A 22,385-nucleotide genomic window follows, 5' to 3' on the forward strand; every position below is an offset into this window, starting at 1 on the left:
TCTGCTTCTCCCTCTGCCCACGCGCCCCCCGCCAGTGGTCTCTCTCTGTCTCTCTCATATAAATAAATAAAGTCTTTTAAAAAACCCAATCTTTTATCAGATATGTCTTTAGCAAACATTTTCTCCTAGCCTGTGGCTTGTCTTCTCATCTTCTTGACATTGTCTTTCCAAAAGTTTATTTTTTTAACACTGGTTTGGCACTTTTTTCATTAAGAAACAATAATTCAGTATTTTGTTTTTAAAGAAGTGGCATCTCTTAACTCTTGAGAGAGCTGGGCTCAGGCTTCTGCCCCTGCAAACTCTGTAAACATGTTGCAAGGTCAAATCCACAATAGCGGAGCCTATGTTTAAACTGTCTGTACAGAAAGTCACGCTTTTTGACATTTTGTGCCATTGTGACTCTGCTAAATGGAGAAAAGGGAGAAGGAGCCTGCTGGATCTGTTTCCTGCTACTCTGGACTGCTCATTTCAACCTTCACTGGTCAGCTCTGCCCAGCGGAACAGATTTGCTCCCAAGCAAATCCATCCCAGGCCCTGACATTTATCCAGCATCTTTTACTCTCTTCTATTCATTAAGCATGGGTGGTTGCCATGGCAACCATTAACTGCACCTGACATCCAGGAATAGTTCTGGCATTTTGAGCAAACACCACACTGGGATTTAGTTCTGCAAGGTAACCTTGCAACCCGTGTGGACGCCGTGGTCTCTCCCCTGCATCTGAGCTTCGCTCCGGGCTCCTCTCCTGGCTCAGGGCCTGGGGCAGGAGAAAGAAGGCGGGTCTCCCTTTTGAGAGTCCCCGTTCCCCTGCCCACTCACCCACCAGAGAGTTCTTGAGCTGCAATATGATGGAGGTGTGGTGGGGTGTCTCTGGGTGGGTGTAAGGGCAGCAGCGTGTGTGATGGGGTAGGGGTGTGGGTGGAGGGGGGCATCTGGGGCTAGCAAAGGTGGATGCAAATGTATTCCAGAAAAGCAGAGAATGGAAAGGGGTGTGTGGTGCCGGGGTGTGGATGTGACTATAGGTGCGTGCTGGTGAGGGTGTGACTCCTGTGTGTGGTATGTGTGTACTTATGTTGCACTCGGAAGGAAACTGTGAGCTTAGAGTAGAGCCCATTGGACCTTCTCTCCTCTTTGCCATCCCTCCTTGTACTCCTCACACCTGTCCCTCTTGCTGTCCTCTAGATCAGCCATTTTCTAACTTTAATATGTGTGTGACGGGCCTGGGCACCCCGTGAAAGGGCAGGTTCTGACCCTGTAGGTCCGGGCAAGGGCCTGAGGCTCTGGCCCTTCTGGGATTTCTAACCGGCTCCTGGGCGCTGCTAATGCTGCTGGTCCGGGGACCACACTTTGAGTAGCCAGGCCTGGTTCTTGGTCCTGGCTGAGCCCAGAATCACCCCAGAAACTTTTAAGTAGCACTGGTGCCCAGACCCTTCCACGGAGCTGCATCTGAGGTTCCGGATGTGGGTGCGGTGTTTTCGAGAGGCCCCACCAGGCGATTTGAATGTGCAGGGGGCTGAGAACAGTGGCCCTTACTGTTCCTCTAACATGCATTTTATGTCTGTGAGGCCTTTGCGTTTGCTGCTCTGTCCGCCTGACCGCTCTCTCCTGGCCCTCCGTGGAGCTGGCTCATTCTCAGCCTTCAGATCTCTGTCTGCCTTGAATACTTCCAGTCACTTCCTTCATAGAGCTTATGGTTATATGTGAGTGTGCTAATTATCTCACTTGTATTTATTGCCTTGTTTATTTTCGGACTCCTTCGCTGGGAGATAAGCACCACTGTATCTCAGACATCTTACACGAGACCTCGTAAAAGTAGGTAATTTATAATTATTTGTTGAATGTCTGTCTGCTGTGTGTTGCATCCGAGGGAATCTCAGACAAGGTGACTTCCCGTGGGTTAATGGCAAAAGTCGTGCTTCTGTGTGATCTGACCCTTGCCCCGCTGCAGCTCCTTCTACCCGCACTCCTCTTGCATAAGGCTTTGTTTTTCTCACCTGCCTCAGGGCCTTTGCACCTCTTCTCTGTCTGCCCTCTACATCCTTCTTCTATCCATTTTCCATTTGATTAATTCCTACTTGTCCTTAAGATCTTACCATGAGCGTGTCCTCAGGCTGATGCCATCTAAATACCTGTTTCTATTGCACTCCACGCTTTTCTTTTTGGGGGGGGCATATTATAAACAAATAATTGTGGGTTTCATTACAGGTCTGTTTATGCTCCACTACTATAAATTCCAAGAGTGCATCTCCATCTTGTTTCCTGCTGTCTTCACACTGTGGCTGGCACACAGTAGGTCATTAAATAAACAAATGAGTAAATGAAGGGATGAGTATTGAGTATTTCCTCCAAACCTAGATTCTTCTCAAGTTTCTTATGCTAGCATCTCTTCACCGGCTGAGATCCTCCTTTTATTCCAGAGCCTTTGAAAGCCTGGGCCCTCTGTTTTCCCCTTTCCCTTCTTCCCTCGCCCAGGACTGTGGCTTTTTTTTTTTTTTTAGAAAGATGTTCAGGTTCACAGCACATTCACCATTCACCATGCCCCTTTCCTGTCCCCCGGGTGTGGCCAGCCAGCCTCAGGCCTGGAGCCTACCATCAAGGGTCATTAGCTAGGCGGGTTCAGGACCAGAGGGATGTGGGGAGAGAGCGCAGGGCGTCCCTGTCTGATGGTCAGGGCGGCTGAGGCCACTAGTCAGTACCGGGACTCCGGAGCAGACGTCTGTTCTCACTGCCTGAGACGTATCCATTCTCCTGTCTTCGGCTAAAGGGCACCCTGACTCCACTGTAGGGAGCCATTTCTCTTTCAGTGCAGCCTGTGTGTGTGGCGGGGAGTAGCCTGAACCCCGTGGTCAGCTCCGGGGTGGGCATGTGACTCAGTCATTGCCGGGGTCCCAAATTTGCCTGGCTGCCATGGTTGGCTACCAGAGTGATTGAGTCAGGATGGGCACGTGACCTGGTTGGCTTGGCTAGGGCTGTTGAGAAAGAAGCATGTTCTTTCCCATTGGGTTGCTACGGCAGTAGGCTGGAGCTGGAGCTGCCAAGGGCTTCCTCTTGGAGAGGGCAAGCTTGACGGCGGATCAAAGGTGAGAACGTAGAGCTGAGAGATGCAGATCCCTGGTCTGAATCTTGATGACATCATTTGGACCCCCCGGATCCAGCTATGCCTGAAGTCAGTTAATCCTTGGGTGTTTCAGTTACATAAGCCAGCAGCTTTGGCTTCTTATGATTATTTGAAATGGGTTTCTGTCATTTGCAATTGAGAGTTTTCACAAATTTGGGATCACCTTTTTGGGACTGTCATTTCTATTATTTATCAACTGCTCACTATGTCACTAACGATAATAATAATGAAGTGAAAAAATAATAATCCTGAATAAAAGAGCAATAATGAAATGAAAAAATAAAAATCATGAAAGATTTTGTTATGTGCCAAGCCCAGTTCTAAGAACTTTAGATCTAACTTTTTAATTAATTAATTAATTATTCTTAAGGAGGCTCCATGCCCAGCATGGAGCCCAATGCAGGGCTTGAGCTCACAACCCTGAGATCAAGACCTGAGCTGAGACCAAGAGTCAGATGCTTAACTGACTGAGCCACCCAGGCGCCCATTGATCTAACCCTTTTAGATAGGTATTATTATTATTATATACTCATTTTCTTGATGGGGAAACAGAATCATAGAGAAATAAGTAACTTGCTCACGATGACACATCCCATCTGTGGCCAACTCAGGATTCAAACCCAGAACCTGATTCCAGGGTCCTGCGTTTCCTGCTCCTCTGCTATGGCCTCTCTCTCCTTTCCACTTGCTGTACTCAGCGTTTGATGCATGTTCTCCTGTTTCTTCCTTGTACCACACCACTTGAAAGAGAGCAGCTCTTGTTATCACCTTATTACCGATGTATAAATTGGGTGCACCTGGGTGGCGCAGTTGGTGAAGTGTCTGCATTCAGCTCAGGTCATGACCCCAGGGTCCTGGGATCGAGTCCTGCATCGGACTCCCTGCTCAGCATGGGGTCTGCTTCTCCCTCTGCTGCTTCCCCTGCTCATGCTCGCTCTCTCTCTCTCTCAAAAAAATAAATAAAATCTTAAAAAAACCCACAAATGTATACATTGAAGTTCAGAGAGGTTAAGTATCTTGCCCAATTAACACACACTGACAGGCAAATTCACAGCCTAAATGCAGGTCCTTCTGACTCCGGTATCTGAGTGTGCTCCCTTGTGACTAAGCAGGGGCTTGGGAACCAGGCTCTCCCAGACCCTAATTCCTCCTAATTTCTCTGGGCATGAGGGTTCTCAGCCATGCCACAGCCTCAGCCTGTGCCCAGCGTGGACCCCTTTCTTTCATGAAGTAAGGGTCTCATCCTTAGGAACCCAGGGCTCCTCTTTCTTTTACTCTGTAAGTTTTTCTTACTTACGTCCTTGTCAAATATTTCTTGCATAAATGAGTGTGCCTCCTGCTGCAAGGACCAGGTTGGCTACCAGCCGCTACCACATTTCAGCAGTTACTGATGCATCTAGGAAGTGAGGCTGGTGCAGGCACGGCTGGATCCAGGGTCTCAAAGAAGTTCATCAGGATTTGATCTCTCATCACTCCTCTGTGGTTTCAACTTCCAGCAACTGTCTGAAAAGCTACCCATTGAAAAGAACCAGTGGACTCCAGAGCAAAATGGATTTGTCTCCCAGTTCTACTGGCTTTGCCCCAAAGCCGCACTGCAAACCCAACTGCTCAAATGACCCTTCCTTCCTGGTCTTGGTGTCCGTGTTTGTGAAATGCAGATCCCCGGTCTTACCCTTCCTACCTCACAGGCTTGCTCTGGGAATCAAGTGAGGTGATGAGAGCAGGTGACTGGCAGACTGTGGGTAAACCAGGGGCAGCTGGGGCCACCCAGTCCTTGGGGACAGCAATGGCCGGCCAGTGGTGACCTGGGGGAAACAGGCAGTTTGGGAGGCGGGAGAAGCTAATTGGCTAATTGGCTAATCCTGTATTTTGAAGGCAGAACTGGCCAGACTAGGGGTGGTGGACGTGGAGGGAGAGAAGAGGCATCAGGGGTGTCTGAGTCTCCCACCTGTGGGACTGGGCTGGATAGCGGTTACCAGGAAAGGAGATGGGGTGAGGGACAGGTTGAGGAAGGAAATTAAAACTCTAAGTTCACGGCTGGAAGAATGAAATCGCGTTCATGCACACTTGAGTTTGTGAGCCGCGGTCTGTATCCAGTGGAAACAGAGGCAAAGACGTGCGTTCGAATCCCAGCTCCACCACTTCCCGCGGAGTGGTTTACTTTGCCTGCACTTGAGTTTGCAGTAAATGAGGACACTAGTAGCTTTCTAAAAAGCTTTCTTGCTGTGGTTTGTCTCTCAGAATTCAATAAAATAATGGCTATACAGCACCTACTAAGGTGCCTGACGCATAGTGCGTGCTGAATAAAGGTTAGTTCTCTTCCCTCCGCCTTGCCTTCTGGCTTTACCGCTTCCTAGCTCTTCATCCTCAGGCAAGTTATTCCGCTCCTCGGAGCTTTCGTTTCTTTAGCTTAAAGTGGGTGTACTGAAGGCATCCTCGGCGGGCTGCTATAGGTCTTAAAGGGACAGAGTAAGAGCCAGAAAGCTTGGAAACATCTTAGACAAATTTAAAAAAAAAATTTTTTTTTAAGATTTACTTATTTATTTGAGGAGGAGGAGAGCACGAGCGGGAGGGGCAGAGGGAGAGGGAGAGAGAATCTCAAGCAGACTCTATTCTGAGCTTGAAGCCCAACGCAGGGCTCAGTCTCACGACCCTGAGATCATGACCTGAGCCGAAATCAAGAGTTGGACCCTTCACTGACTCTGCCACCAGGCACCCCAGTCTTAGACAAACCTTATGGTGGGAAGGGTTGGATTCACTGAGGTACATTGTACTAGGGACTATTAGGCACCCATCACTCTGACTGTATGGGTGCCCAGGAAAGATATCCATAATGTGTGTATTTTTTATTTTTTTGTATTTTTAATGTATGTATTTTTAATGTATCTTTTAAATTTATGTATTTAATTTTAAAAATTAATTTAATAAATGTAATGAATTTAATTAATTTAATTAAATACATTAATTTATGTATTTAAATTTTATGTATTTTTTAAATTTAAAAATTATGTCTTTTTTACAAGTTGCAGTTCCATATGAAAGGCCTCATCTCATTGGTGAAGCAAAAAATATGTGCAAATGGCTTATAGGCCGTTAATGTCGATGGCGGTCCTAGGATTTGAGTAGTGCCCTACCTGAGCAGCTGTACTTAGGTTATTTTGTGCACTGACAGCTAAATAGGTAGATATTGATTTAGATGGAGAATCGTCATGGATACAGATACGTCTCAGTAGGCAAAGGAAAAGATTGAGGAGGTTACTTTCAACAGTGGTTACCTCTGTGGGGTGGGGAGGGGATAGAATTTGAGTGGCAGAATTGGGAGGACAATGTTTGCCTCTTTCTGTTTTTAAAAGTGGATTATGAGTGATTTTTGCTGTTTTGGCTCCATTTTCCCATATTTTTCAAATTCAAACATTTTCTAAAAGCAGAGGTAGCATGTAAAGAAATGTCTAACTCATCACTGTCTGTCTGGTGTGGCGTTTGTGTTCAGGAAACGTGGCATCTTAAAGGGAAAAGGAGGCAATCAAAGTATGTTTAAGGGGGAGGGGGCAGGTTAGAGGCTAAAAGAAACCATGGCCATGAAGCTTACACCTCATTCTGGCAGTTTCTGACGGGTACCCAGGGGTGCCCCAGGGTTCCGTGGAAGTGTTAATGAGATCACAGAGCTGTTCTTGGGTGCCGGCTGGGCTGCGCTTCTCTGGGGCACCTGGAGGTGCTGTCTCCTCTTTCTCACCTAACTAAGGAATGATGCTGATGTGAGAATTTCAATCCAAGTAGGAGAATGGGAGTTGCCAGGGCACGAGGGTTGCTCTGTGTGAGCTCTGGACCATTTTGCTCTCTCCCTCCCACTTGTCTGGCTTCCAGTTCAGGTACCACCATTGTGTTAGCTATATCAGTGAGGAACCCCTTGAGGCCTCAGTTTATTCATCTGGCAAGTGGGTACAATCACCGTAATGAAGCAGATAACATGGCGAGATACTCATTAACTCCCAGCTAGGGTTAGTTTGAGTATGATTTCTGAGGGCTACCATTCCTTTTTTTTTTTTTTTAAGATTATATTTATTTATTTGAGAGAGAGAGAGAGAGCATGCACGAGTGGGTGGGAAGGGCAGAGGGAGAGGGAGAAGCAGACAACCCACTGAGCAGGGAGCCAGACATGGAGCTCGACCCCAGGACCCTGGGATCATGACCTGAGCTGAAGGCAGATGCTTAACCGACTGAACCACCCAGGCGCCCCCAAGGGCAACCATTCCTAATTCAAAATTCTGAATCCCGAACAGCTCTGAATAAATAAAAACGCCTTATCATTAATTTGGGAGCAAAAGCGTGAGGTCGTGGCACGGACTCATCCGATGGCGGAACCTGACCTGAGCTGACGTGGGAAAGCATTGGTGGTCTTTATCGGTCTCACTTGTTGCAACTGTTTCCGAGGTTTGCTGCTGAGTGACGAATGCATCTATCTGATGGCAGGATGCCCTTCCAGAGGTGTTCACGGTCATCTCCAGGAGACGCCCCCAGCACCCTTCTGGAGCCCTACCATTCTGATTCCTGAAATGCATCTGAGGAAGAGATTAGAGGGGCAGCTCCGGCGACGCACATACTCCTCCATTCTGCCCTCTCCGTGTATTTATACCCTAAGTTTGGGTCTTTGTCTTATATTGCTCTTTAAATCAACTCACTTTTATTTTTTTTTAAACAGAGATTTATTTTCAAAGGAAACTTTATAACCCGACTGTAAATGGGAAGCGAGTACCGCCGGCCATAAATAGAAGTCCATTGCAAAAATAAATACAATGGAAACAAAGTGATATTATTAAATTTGAGCTAGATACTGTGAATTGAAAAGCAAATAGCTTTCTCGCCATGTGGCGAGATGTTATTTAGTGTCTTGTCTAGATACCAGGCATCGGGCGAGGCAGGTACCACCTGAAGCCTGGGAGCCTGGGAACCTGGGAGCCTTCTGCTGCTAGGCTGTCGGGGAGCCCCCCCCCCAGTAGGAAGCGGCTAGGTAACCCCCTTCCATCTGGGGTGGGCGGCACAGAGGTTCCATGCCCGGAGGCGTAGAACATTAACAGTCCCGCCTTACGCCTTACGTGATGAGAGAAGCTGCGGTGCCCCACTGGTGCGTAACAGGACGTTTCCTCCCCCTGCCCTCTGCAACTCCCTTGGGCTTGTGTTGCTGAGACTTTGCCTGGAGGGAGGCACCGTTTAGTAACCAGGGGGTGGTGAGCCTAGAAGCTAGTTTGGGCAGGGGGTGAGGAGCTGGGCTCTAGGCAGCGAGGTGATGCTGGTTCATTCATTTGCCCAAACAAGGATCTACAGAGTGCGTACTGTGTGCTGGCTTCAGGGCTGCAGAGGAACGTCAGGTGAATGACATCCCTGCTTTGTGGCGGTCAGGGGAGAAGGAACAAGCCCCTCACTGCGTGGGGGACATTCTATGAAGGCAATAAATAAGGGACGATGACCACTCGCTCAGCGGGATGGGCAGGAAGCCACTTAAGGGGTGTCTGGGTGGAGGCAGGATGCTGAACGTGAGCGAGCCACAGTAAGAACAAAGAGGGAGAGCATTCTGGCAGGGTGGCCCGCACGTGCAAAGGCCCAGAGGCTAGAATCCTCAAGGGCAGTTCTTCTCAGACTTCGCAGGGTGCAGAACCCCTGAGCACTTGCTAAGTCCAGCCTCTGACAGAGATGCTGAGCCGGCAGGGCTGGAGCGGGTCTAAGCTCTGCGTTCGCGCAAGCTCCAGGAGGTGCTGCTGGCAGTCCAGCTCTCTCCATTCTGCGGCTCCTCCCCACTGCATTGACAGTGCTCCGCGGGAGGGGCTCCGCACCTCCTTACAGCCATGGGTGCCGTCTACAAACACAGGCTCCCCAGCCCGGGGTGGTGGGGCCTGCCGTCTCTCTGGGCTTCCAAACTTTGTGAACGCTCCAGGTGCCAACACCCGGCTGTGGTCTCTCCAGACCCCACTTTGCCAGAGCCACTCCTTGGCCTGAGCAGAAGGAGGAGGCTCGTTCCCTCCAGCGTTGCGGCGCTGAGGTCTCCGTGTGAGCAGGGCTCCATGTTCTGCTCTGGTCCCCGGAAGGCTGGGGAGCGCACCGGTCCCCTCTGTTCTATGCTTGCCTCCCACTGTCCGATTCCTTTCCAAGAAACGTCGGTGTCGTCTAGCGGCCTCAGAAAGAACCAGGCTGGCAGGCGAACTTGGTACTTAAGAGCCCAGGCTCAGGAATAGCCAACCCCAAGTTCAAACCCTGCTGCCCCCTTCTTATCTGTGGAACCTTGTTCAACTTTCTTAACACCTCTAAGCTTAGTTTTCTCAACGGGAAAGTTGAGGTGGCCAAATTAACGAGATAATATAAATAGGGAACTTAGCATGGACCTAGAACACTATGCAGCCTGGTGGGTCACTCCCCTCGTGGGGAGCCCTTCATTCATAGGCGTCCCCTTGTTCCAGTCTGGGAGGCTGATCCTGTTGGTGGTGTCTGTGTCCCGGGACTACATGAGGCATTTCCCCTGCTATGGTTTTCCCTGTGCATTTTGACCCACATCTCACGGGTGAGGGCCCTACAGCTCACGGAAGTGAAGGAAGTGATCTAAGGATGACCCAGCCAAGTCGCTGAGCTGGAATTTGAAACCGGGTCTGTTTGTTTCCACTCCCCAAGGGGCCACCATAATAGGACCTTGGGGGATGCCAGACAAACTGGACAGAACTGTCACTCGCTCCCAGGAGCCAAGGACAGACAAGGTACAGCCTTGGTCAAGTTGGGGACCTGGGGGCGTCTGGGGGTGGGGTGGAATCTTGGGGTGTCTCAGCTGGGCAGCTGGGAGGCCATCTGGAAAGGTGCCCAGAGCAGAATGAAGCCACAGACGGATCAATCAGTTGTCGCCCCAGTGAGCAACGTGGCTGCCCGCACCATGCTGGCTCTGTGGGGGACGTCAGGAAGCAGGCCAGGACCTTCCCGCGGGAGCTTTGTCTCATTGGGGAGAGAGATCACAGACTCACAAACAGGGAATCCATTTGGAGTGGGCAGTGAGTGTTCAGGGTTCAGAAGAGCTCCTGGAGTGCTGGGCATCGGGCTGGGCTGAAGGAAAGTCTGAGCCTGGTCTCCAGCCAAGGCACTGAAGTGGAAGGCGTGGGGCGGGCGTGTTTCAGGAGCTGGCACAGCCGGGGTGGCATCCCCAGGCGGGGGTTCCTGCCAGGGATTGGAAAGGACTGCCGTGCCTGCTCTCGATGCCCTGCAGGGCGGATAACATGCAANGTGTATTTATACCCTAAGTTTGGGTCTTTGTCTTATATTGCTCTTTAAATCAACTCACTTTTATTTTTTTTTAAACAGAGATTTATTTTCAAAGGAAACTTTATAACCCGACTGTAAATGGGAAGCGAGTACCGCCGGCCATAAATAGAAGTCCATTGCAAAAATAAATACAATGGAAACAAAGTGATATTATTAAATTTGAGCTAGATACTGTGAATTGAAAAGCAAATAGCTTTCTCGCCATGTGGCGAGATGTTATTTAGTGTCTTGTCTAGATACCAGGCATCGGGCGAGGCAGGTACCACCTGAAGCCTGGGAGCCTGGGAACCTGGGAGCCTTCTGCTGCTAGGCTGTCGGGGAGCCCCCCCCCCAGTAGGAAGCGGCTAGGTAACCCCCTTCCATCTGGGGTGGGCGGCACAGAGGTTCCATGCCCGGAGGCGTAGAACATTAACAGTCCCGCCTTACGCCTTACGTGATGAGAGAAGCTGCGGTGCCCCACTGGTGCGTAACAGGACGTTTCCAACCCCTGCCCTCTGCAACTCCCTTGGGCTTGTGTTGCTGAGACTTTGCCTGGAGGGAGGCACCGTTTAGTAACCAGGGGGTGGTGAGCCTAGAAGCTAGTTTGGGCAGGGGGTGAGGAGCTGGGCTCTAGGCAGCGAGGTGATGCTGGTTCATTCATTTGCCCAAACAAGGATCTACAGAGTGCGTACTGTGTGCTGGCTTCAGGGCTGCAGAGGAACGTCAGGTGAATGACATCCCTGCTTTGTGGCGGTCAGGGGAGAAGGAACAAGCCCCTCACTGCGTGGGGGACATTCTATGAAGGCAATAAATAAGGGACGATGACCACTCGCTCAGCGGGATGGGCAGGAAGCCACTTAAGGGGTGTCTGGGTGGAGGCAGGATGCTGAACGTGAGCGAGCCACAGTAAGAACAAAGAGGGAGAGCATTCTGGCAGGGTGGCCCGCACGTGCAAAGGCCCAGAGGCTAGAATCCTCAAGGGCAGTTCTTCTCAGACTTCGCAGGGTGCAGAACCCCTGAGCACTTGCTAAGTCCAGCCTCTGACAGAGATGCTGAGCCGGCAGGGCTGGAGCGGGTCTAAGCTCTGCGTTCGCGCAAGCTCCAGGAGGTGCTGCTGGCAGTCCAGCTCTCTCCATTCTGCGGCTCCTCCCCACTGCATTGACAGTGCTCCGCGGGAGGGGCTCCGCACCTCCTTACAGCCATGGGTGCCGTCTACAAACACAGGCTCCCCAGCCCGGGGTGGTGGGGCCTGCCGTCTCTCTGGGCTTCCAAACCTTGTGAACGCTCCAGGTGCCAACACCCGGCTGTGGTCTCTCCAGACCCCACTTTGCCAGAGCCACTCCTTGGCCTGAGCAGAAGGAGGAGGCTCGTTCCCTCCAGCGTTGCGGCGCTGAGGTCTCCGTGTGAGCAGGGCTCCATGTTCTGCTCTGGTCCCCGGAAGGCTGGGGAGCGCACCGGTCCCCTCTGTTCTATGCTTGCCTCCCACTGTCCGATTCCTTTCCAAGAAACGTCGGTGTCGTCTAGCGGCCTCAGAAAGAACCAGGCTGGCAGGCGAACTTGGTACTTAAGAGCCCAGGCTCAGGAATAACCAACCCCAAGTTCAAACCCTGCTGCCCCCTTCTTATCTGTGGAACCTTGTTCAACTTTCTTAACACCTCTAAGCTTAGTTTTCTCAACGGGAAAGTTGAGGTGGCCAAATTAACGAGATAATATAAATAGGGAACTTAGCATGGACCTAGAACACTATGCAGCCTGGTGGGTCACTCCCCTCGTGGGGAGCCCTTCATTCATAGGCGTCCCCTTGTTCCAGTCTGGGAGGCTGATCCTGTTGGTGGTGTCTGTGTCCCGGGACTACATGAGGCATTTCCCCTGCTATGGTTTTCCCTGTGCATTTTGACCCACATCTCACGGGTGAGGGCCCTACAGCTCACGGAAGTGAAGGAAGTGATCTAAGGATGACCCAGCCAAGTCGCTGAGCTGGAATTTGAAACCGGGTCTGTTTGTTTCCACTCCCCAAGGGGCCACCATAATAGGACCTTGGGGGATGCCAGACAAACTGGACAGAACTGTCACTCGCTCCCAGGAGCCAAGGACAGACAAGGTACAGCCTTGGTCAAGTTGGGGACCTGGGGGCGTCTGGGGGTGGGGTGGAATCTTGGGGTGTCTCAGCTGGGCAGCTGGGAGGCCATCTGGAAAGGTGCCCAGAGCAGAATGAAGCCACAGACGGATCAATCAGTTGTCGCCCCAGTGAGCAACGTGGCTGCCCGCACCATGCTGGCTCTGTGGGGGACGTCAGGAAGCAGGCCAGGACCTTCCCGCGGGAGCTTTGTCTCATTGGGGAGAGAGATCACAGACTCACAAACAGGGAATCCATTTGGAGTGGGCAGTGAGTGTTCAGGGTTCAGAAGAGCTCCTGGAGTGCTGGGCATCGGGCTGGGCTGAAGGAAAGTCTGAGCCTGGTCTCCAGCCAAGGCACTGAAGTGGAAGGCGTGGGGCGGGCGTGTTTCAGGAGCTGGCACAGCCGGGGTGGCATCCCCAGGCGGGGGTTCCTGCCAGGGATTGGAAAGGACTGCCATGCCTGCTCTCGATGCCCTGCAGGGCGGATAACATGCAGAGGGTTCCCGAGATCCTCCAAGCGGGGAAGTCCTCAAGGTTACGGCCTAGCCTGGCCACCTGTGTGACCTTGGATCACTCACACTCTCTGAAACTGTGTTTCCTCCTCTGTAGGAGAGGGCTAATCAGAGCATGAGCCCCCCAGGTGTGCTGGAAGATGAGCTGGGACCATGCCCGGGAAGCCCGGAGCGCAGGGGCGCAGATATGCGTTCAGTACTTGTTCTCAGTTAACATTTGATGCCGGGGATGTTGAGGGTGGTAGGAGGAAATACAGTGACATATGTGTTCTGACAGCTGAGGAAATACACCCGAGAAGTCCAAATGTCCCTTCCTTGGATCCGGAGAAGACCTTTCTCCTGGAATGTCTGGGTGAGGGACAGAGATGGCTAACTCTTGGCCCGAGGAACAAGGGAAACCGGCCGGATGGCAATGTGGCCTGGTCCCGGGGAAGCGCTCAGTGAAGACTTGTTGAATTAATAGATTTCCAAAAATAATTCTGCAGGGCTTCGGGATGAGGCTGGGGATGCTGAGTTAGGGAGGTGCCGGCGCCTGCCTGGTGCTTGGAAACTCCCCTCTAGAGCGGTCAGCTCCTTCGGGGCTTCGGGGCTTCCGGTGGGCCAGGCCACTCCCTTGTTTCCGGAGCTTCCCTGAGATCCCCGGCAGAGAATACACATCAGAATAAAAATCGGCGCGAGGATCTGAGGCTTCCTGGAGGAGGGGGGCAGGGGCTCACAGCCTTGCACGTTTGGGGCCTGTGGCTTCTTAAACACCATCATGCCCAGAGCCCATGACTCCTGTTTTCTACCCGTTATAACCATCTGGATTTCCTGATTGTGGGGGGCTCCCGGATGGCATGAAAACGGACAGGGGTGGGTAGCGGAAGGGGAAGGAGGAGAAGGAAGAGGGGGAGGAGGAGGAGTAAAGAAAGGAGGGGTAGAAGGAGGGAGAGGAGGAGGATGAGGGGAGGAGGAGGAAGGGGGGAGGAGGAGGAAGGGGGGAGGAGAGGGAGGAGGCACAGGCAGCTGTGAGAGTCCTGGGAGAATTTGCCGGCTTTCAGAATGAAGCTGCCACATGGCTGCTGGGGAGTCGGTGGGAACACAGGGACATATATATCTATACGGGAGGGCTGTGGCACCCACACAGGCAGAACATTCTGATGGCTAATAAATCCTGGGGAAAAAAACCGGGCTCAGACCGAGGAAGAGCCTCTTCTCTAGACGTATCCATGAGGGCAGGGCTTCCTACATTTTTCACCCAGGTGGTGCCCGGGGGGTGGGGTGGGGGCAGATGGGCAAGGCCCCTCACTCAGGCAGCAGGCCCCAGGTCAGCTGTGGCTGCTGGGCTGCCCTGTGGTGGAGGGGGTCCGTACCCTGGGCGGGGCCAGCTCCGTGGGCCTGGGGCTCAGAGTCATCTTACAGGGTCCTATGCTTAGAACAGTCCCGTGCTTGGTTTAATGCTCTGTTCTCACTGTCCTGAAATTCTTCATGTTTTTTGACCAAGGAGCCCCCCGTTTCCATTTAGCACTAGACCCCGTAAATTATGCTGCCAGGCCTGCAGCCCACAAGAGGCAACCAGAGAGGAGCTCCATTTGGGGGCACTGAACACATGCTAGATCTATCTTTTTGGCCAGCTTTTCATTGAACCTGGAAAGAGTAGAAAAATAGAGGTTTAAACACATAAAAGTGCTAAGAAAAGGAAACTCTCTTAGCATAGGGGCCTTGACTCTGGAGCCAGAGTGCTGGGTTCAAACTCTGACCCTGTCACCCAGGCTGTGTGACCTCGGGCAAGTTGCTCTATCTCTCTGAGTCTCATTTTCCTCAGCTGTAAATTGGAGATACAGATTCATCTCAGAGGGTCTTTGTAAGAAATCAATGAGTTTATATCTGCAAAGTCCTTAGAATCTTGAAAGTTTTAGCTACTATTATTATTTCTTAAAAAAAGGCAAATCGTTATATACACTGTGATTGCTATTTATTCACTGCTTACTGGGTGCTAGAAACACACTTCCATGTAATCCTTCCAAGAGCACTGACGATACATATTGTTGTTTTCATCCAAGTTTTTTATAGATGAGAAAACTGAAGCACAGAGAGGGCACGTGACTCACGCAAGGAAGCACAGCTAACAAGTGGCAGAGCTGGGCCTCGAACCCAGGTGGCCTAGCTCTGGATTTGGACGTTATACTTCTCTTTGCTATGCAACACGGCAAAGTCGGGGGAGAGGGGACGTAGATTGTTTTGATGGGGAGGGGTTTGGGGTTGAATTACAGACAGGTTGATTGGAGAGGATCGCGGACCATCCACGCACAGATGCCCGGTGGGCTGGGTTCACACTCTGATCTGTTTCCCGCCTGCAGCCTCAGAATGGGAGGCCATGGTTTATGGCCTAACCTGTGTTTCCCCACAGCCCCATGCAGTCCAGTCAGCCACCAATGTTTAGCTCCATATTCCTTCTGGTTGATTCTGATTTCATATTTAGAGCAGGTTGGTGAAGGTTAGACTCTAACGTTTTTCCAAATCAGCCCCCAAATAGGTCAGGTCCAGGGGCAGACATGATGACTGATCATGCTGGAAACATACTGGTCTGTGGACGACAGGCCTGCCCTGGAGAACCCTCTCTCTCCTCCCTGGGCCCCCCACACCCCCACCAACACTGTTTGTTTGTTTGTTTGTTTTTTAATCACATACTTAAAAAGCTGTTAAAATGTTCTGGGTATTTTTAAATAGCATTGTACGGACACTAACTCATAATAACCCCACGGGATACTAACGTTGTTGCCATTTTACAAATGGGAAAATTGAGGCACAGAGACGTCAAGTGATGTGACTTGGGTCTATCCGTAGAGCTTTTGCTCTTAACTTTTGCCCCATCCCGTGGCTGAAAGAGGCAACCCAAGTGTCCTGTGGCTAGCAGCTTCTTCCTGACATACAAAAGGGAGACAGCTTGAGAATGCCCTAAGGATCTGGGCCCCTCGTGTCCATGCTGGGGAGCTGCCTGGGAAGCAGGAGGCTGCGGAGTCCGCAGTATTTGTTCCTTGCAGGGACATCACGCAGGGTGTGTCCAGGAGGGGCGTCTGCCTCCGTTTGAGCTCAAACGCCCTTGGCAAAGTAGCTCCATGTGCTGATCTGGGCTGACCGAGCATCTCAGGGCAGGACGTGAGGGGTCCAGAAAGCCCCCTGCTTTGTGACCCTTCCTCCTTGAGGAGGAGAATCCAAGGTGAAATTCCAGTGTATGGACTCTGGAGCCAGACTGCCCAGATTCAAATCCCTGCGGCACCACCTATTAGCTCTGTGACCTTGGGAAAGTCACTTACCCTCTCTATACCTCACTTTTCCCCATCCGTAAAATGGGGACAACAGCCTCACCTGTCCCATAGGGTAGTTGTGAGGAGTAAACGTGGTATCTGTGTAAGTGATTTACAACAGGGCCAAGCACAGAGTAAACACTGTGTGAGTTACAGCTGTTTTCATGATTGGGTCTTCTAGATCTCAGAAAGGTTGACAACCTGGTATCTTTCCTCTGCCCTCAAATGTTCACTATGTCAGCAGATTCTGTCACTTTCCAAACCCTTCTTCCTCACACTGGTCCAAGCCACCAGCACCTCCAAGGTCTCCCTGCTTCTACTTTTCCTCTTGTCTTGGCCACAGTGAGGTTTTACAAAGAAAACCCACTTCACATGACTCTCTTGTTTTCCATCACATTCACAACCACATCCGAAGTCCCCACTAGGCCCAGTGGTCCCTCCATCATGATCCCTTCTGACTTCTAGGCCTCATCTCCCACCATGCTACCCCCTTGGTTGCTGTGCTCCAGTCACACCAGCTGCAAACACACCAGGCTCTCACTGCCCCAGGGCCTTAGCACGTGCCATCCCGTCTGCCTGCAACACAGCTCTGTATTCTCACACGGCTGGCTTCATCTTCCTGCTCAAGTCTCAGCTCACAGGTCACCTCCTCTGAGATGCCCTCCCCACCACCCATGGTGGGACGTGATCTGATTTACTCTGGAACAAGATCATTCTCCCTGCTTCGTGGAGAAATCATTACTAACACAGCGTGTTCTTGCACTGTTTCTACGAAGAACCACCAGGCACTGAGCACCCCTGCGTGAAAGTACGTGAACTGTAATTCATCTGCTCCCTCAACAGGCATGTGCCAGGACGTGTGTGCAAAAGCAAGACAAACGAGTGATAACTGGCTCACCAGGAGGTCAGAGCCCAAACGAGTAGCCGATCTGGCGGTGTTCTCCCGCTAAACACATTTCATGGCCCAGAACTTCCTGTAAAGAGTGAAGTCGCTCTGACAGGTGTCAGGAGTCCTGGGTTTGAATCCCAGCTCTGATGCTGCTGTGATGACCTGGGGCAAGTTACCTAACCTCTCTGAGCCTCCCCTGATGGTCCTGCTATTGGGAGAAAAAGACATAAGGCACAGGATAGTAGCTAGCCCATTAGGCACTAAGTACTTGCTTGTTGCCTTCTTTTTCTACCCTACATGCTCATTAGTCCTTTTTCCTTTGTTCAAACGCCCTAACTCTGTGTACATTGGAGAGATACAGAGCAGCAAGCGGTTAAGCGTTTGCTCTCAGAGCCTGACTCCACTGCTTTCTTAGCTGTGTGACCTCAGGCCGGTTGCTTGACATCTCTGTGCCTTAGTTTTCATGGCTGCTAAATGAGAATAACAATTCATAGAGCTGTTATGAAGGTTAAATGAGCTAATTCAGCAAAGGGAGGTCGGCCGCTGGCACATCGTCAACGCTTAAAAATGATTAGCTTTTACCACTGATGACATTAGCCAATTAAGTGCTTATAATGGGTTAGGGCCTGGACAAGAAGATGTAGGAATAACGACACAGGACAGCCTGTAGAGGGGATGGACGGAACAGAAAAACACAAGGCCACAGCCGTGAAGTTGCACGATGGTACAGCCGGCACACGTGAGGGTGATGGATGTGCCGCACCTGCCGTGGCCAGCCTCAGGCTCTAGAAGGGACGGCTTCAGGAACAGCTACATCCAGGCACTGAGCACAAGAAATCTGCGCTTCCCCCTAGGGGCTTAAGCTGCTCCCGTGGATAAAAGGGGGAGTGCTTTGGGGTGACCCGGCATCCAACCCCCAATACGTGTGGTCATTACACCTTTACTGGCCTTCCTCCTGGCTCCCCGGCTCATCTGTTCATTCAAGCAATGTCTCCTGAGTGTCCACCAAGACAAAGGGTCTGTCCCAGGCCCAGGAGTTTCAGGTGCAAAGACAAGTCCAGCAGCAAGTCAAGAGTTCAGGGGGAAGCAGAGGCAGATGTGACGGAAAGATCACGGCCCCCTCAGGGGCAGGTGAGGCCACAACACAGGGAGACCCTTCTGTTGCGGGTCCAGGGCTGTTAGAGGCATCACGACCTCTGCAGCCCACTCCCTGTTTCAGCAGATGCCCCTACCAACCCCAAGAATTCAGAGCCCTGAGTCAGAAATGCAAAGGATAGGGGCGCCTGGGTGGCACAGCGGTTAAGCGTCTGCCTTCGACTCAGGGCGTGATCCCGGCATTATGGGATCGAGTCCCACATCGGGCTCCTCCATTGGGAGCCTGCTTCTTCCTCTCCCACTCCCCCTGCTTGTGTTCCCTCTCTCGCTGGCTGTCTCTCTCTCTCTGTCAAATAAGTAAATAAAATCTTAAAAAAAAAAAAAAAAAGAAAAGAAATGCAAAGGATGTAAGGAATTCCCCTGGGGAAGAAAGCCCCCGCCGGTCACACACCAGCCTGTGTTCCCCACACGCATTTTGTTATATGTGGGGGCCTCCAGGTCTTCCAAGACTGCATGGAATGCAGAGACGGAGGGCTTGGGTTGTTCTGTCCCTTCTCTGTTTGCTGGGTACCGTGATGGGGAGGACACGGGCACAGCTTACGGCAGGGGCTAGGAGTGCAATGTGTGACTTGGGAGTTGTCTTAGTTTGTGTTCTGAGTATACAGACTCCTGGAGATTTGTGCTAGAGGCTTATTGTGGTGGGCTCTTGGGAACGATCCCCGAGGAGTGAGGGGGGTGCAGAATGGCTGTGCGATTGTTATGTGGACTCAGCAGTTCCATGGGGACTCTGGAATGAGAAGGCATTTTAGAGTGTCCCGAATGAAGGTGAGGCGGGGGACCTCTTCCTCCCCACCTTGACCAGCGGCTGGAGGCTGGATGCCTCTGGGAAAGGAGTGTGACCTTAGCCCAGGGCCACTCCCTTAGGCTGAGGACAATTCTGGGAATGGGGCTCTGCTGTGAACTGACTGGGCCAGCAGGTGCAATCCAGGCGGTGGGAGAAGGAGGGCTGAAGGGGAGCTCTTGCTGGTGCACCCCAGCATCTGCCACAAAGGTCAAACAGACTAGGGTGCCAGTCCTGGCTCTGTCGCTTTCTAGTGGAGAGACCTTGGCTAAGTCAACCCCTGGGAGCCTCATTTCTCTGGGAGTCTGTAAAAGGGGGACGAGGCCAGGAGGGCTTCCTGGGGTGGGAGTGAGGGCTGATGAAGGGCTGCAGGTGGAGTGTAGCGCAGGGCTTGGCAGTGTTAGGAGAGGTCGTTGCTATGCCTGAGACGGCACAGCATCACACCTAAAGCGAACTGCGGGATTTGTGTGTGTGGGTGGTGGGGGAGAGAAGGATGGTGTCCGGGAAAGCGGCTCACAGTTGGGGACGGCTCAATTTTGAAGAAACTGGCCATATAGGGAAAGGTGTGGGGTGGGGAACACAGACAGGAAGAGTTCATAGCCCAGTGGTGCGAAAGAGCCCGCGATGGCTGGATGGTGCCTGTCCTTTGGGGTCAGCACACTCCCCACACTCCTGCTACACAGGAAACCGGGGTTTAGGACCTTTATGCTTCGGAAACTCTGGTTCAGACTTTCTACCTTGCTCAGCATGGCAGCTTCCTCAGCCAGAAGGGGTAAAGCGAAAAGCCCAGAAGGAAGAATAGGAACCCCGAGCTTCCATGGGGCTAAATAGAAGCCCCAGTCAAATGCAAAGAAATCAAAAGGGCAGAGAGCACAGTGACTCCAAGAAAAGCCCACTTGAGTGATAATCCCCACAACAGCAGTGGGACAGCTGGGTGAGAGACACCAGGGCAGGCGTGGAAGAAATTCACTTGCTTGGTTCCATCAAAAGGCTCTGTACCAGTTGGACCTGTTGCCAAAGGGAGACTGAGGTGGGCTGTGAGCCTCCCACTTCTTTGGGTTCAAATTAGTTCAGGGCGCCTGGGTGGCTCAGTCGGTTAAGTACCTGCCTTCGGCTCAGGTCATGATCCCGGGTCCTGGGATCGAGTCCTGTGTTGAGCTCCCTGCTCAGCAGGGAGTCTGCTGCTCCCTCTCCTTCTGCCCCTGCCCCTGCTCATGCCCTCTCTCTGGCTCTCTCTCTCTCTCAAATAAATAAATAAAACCTTTAAAAAAAATTCAAATTAGTGCAGCCTCTGAGAGCCACACTCTCTGGATTCCCCAGCAGGGTGTGCATGAGATTAATTGAGGAAAGTAATCAATTAGTCCATTAGTTTACTCAACAGACACTGGTTGGTCATCTAGTCTTTGCTGGGCACTGCTTTGTCCCCGGGCCTCAGAGGCGATGACGTTGGATTAAAATTTTCAAAATACCCAGTCTCTGCTGTTAGAATTCAGAGCCGGAGGTGACCAGAAGTTGAGGAGGGGGGCTGAGCAGGTGCCCTTTCCTGAACTGGGTGTTGGGGACCTGGAGTGTTCAGTTCATGAAACTTCATGAAGTTGTATGCGTGGGGTGCCTTCTCTGTATGTGTGTTACACTTTGATTTTTTTTTTTTTAAAGCGTAACAATTTAAAAGCTCTAAGTCCTAAAAAGATGATGGTACCCTTTCCATGTGCAATTAGAAAAACCACTCTCCTTAACATATGTACGAGAAAGTACAACACATTCTAATTTTTTCCATGATGACAACTCTGGTCAGTTTTTGAAATATCAAATCTCATTTTTAAAAAGCGTTTCTCTCTCTCTCTCTCCTCCCCCACGTGTTCTGGCCCAAACCACATGCTTCTGTTTGTTCTGAATGCAGCCCCGGGGGGGTGACTGAAACCCACCAGCTCTCTGTCTTCCCACAACTGAAATTCTCATGAAGGAAACTCTCAAAAAGGCAAATTAATACAGAAAGGAGGAACTGCAGATAACAATGAACGCTATGGAGAAGAACAAACAGGGTAGTGGGGTACAGATCCCAGGGCAGTGGGGGCTGGGAGCAAAAAGTCAGGGAAGGTTTCCTGAGAAGTTAACATTTAAGTAGATTCCTAGATGATAAGATGACCTCCCTAAGAAGGGCTTTCTAGACAGCAGGAAGGCAAGGGTGAAGGACCCTGGAGCTTGCTAGAATATGAAAAAGCGTTGCCTGTGGCTGGAGGAGAGGAGAGAAGGGGGAAGCAAGGGAAGGAAGCTGGAGAGGCAAGGAAGGGACAGAAGGCGGGGGGTGGGGGGGTACTTCACAAAGCATCCAGGGCGCCTGGGTGGCTCAGTCGTTAAGCCTCTGCCTTCGGCCCAGGTCATGACCCCAGAGTCCTGGGATCACCCCCAATCAAGCCCCACATCAGGCTCCCTGTTCAGCGGGAAGCCTGCTTCTCCCTCTCCCACTCCGCCTGCTTGTGTTCCCTCTCTTGCTGCATCTCTCTCTGTCAAATAAAATCTATAAAAAAACAAACAAACACACACCAGCGTCCAGGGGCACCTGGAGCTCAGCTGGTGAAGGGCTGGACTCTAGATTTCAGCTCAGGTCATGATCTCAGGGTTGTGGGACCGAGCCCCCGTGTCAGGCTCCATGCACAGCGGGGAGTATGCTTCTCTCACTCTCGCTCTCCCTCTGCCCCTTCCCCTGCCTGCTCTCTGTCTCTCTCTAAAAATAAATAAATAAAGCTTAAAAAAACCAAAAAACAGTGCCTGGACCTCTTCCCACCTCCCCCCCTCCACCCTCCGCCCCAACACACACAGTGGGATGCAGCCCAGGCACGAATGTGTTTAAAAACTCTCCCAGTGATGAAATGTGCAACCAGGGGCAACAGCCCCTAGTCTGGAGCCTGGAAGCCCACAGGTAAGTTTCTTAAAATCTTATGCGCATCCCACTCACCAGAGGATCTTGTTAAAATGCAGATTCTGATTCAGCAGGCTGGGTTCAGGAGCTGCTTTGCTAACAAGCTGCCAGGTGATGTTCCTGGTCCAAGGACCACACTTTGAGCAGCAAGGTTTTGGGCTGTGATAAGGAGGCTTATTTTGAAAGAGCTGGGAGAAGCCATTGGAGAATAGCAAGCAGGAGGATGGCATGACCTTCTGGATGTTTTCAAAAGATTCCTCAGGCGACAATGCGGAAAATGGATTGGAGGGGGAAAAGAGTGGGCACCGGAAGATAAGCGATAAGAGAATCAAGGG

At 51.5% G+C, this 22,385-nt stretch overlaps 1 protein-coding gene across 1 annotated transcript in view; it reads right to left on the reverse strand.

Moving 5' to 3' along the window:
- Nucleotides 1–22,385, reverse strand: part of CACNG3 (calcium voltage-gated channel auxiliary subunit gamma 3) — an 84,989-nt gene that overhangs the window by 20,723 nt on the left and 41,881 nt on the right. The window lies entirely within an intron of this gene.

The sequence above is a fragment of the Ailuropoda melanoleuca genome, chromosome 10 (assembly GCF_002007445.2).
Source record: "Ailuropoda melanoleuca isolate Jingjing chromosome 10, ASM200744v2, whole genome shotgun sequence".
Taxonomy (NCBI): Eukaryota; Metazoa; Chordata; class Mammalia; order Carnivora; family Ursidae; genus Ailuropoda; species Ailuropoda melanoleuca.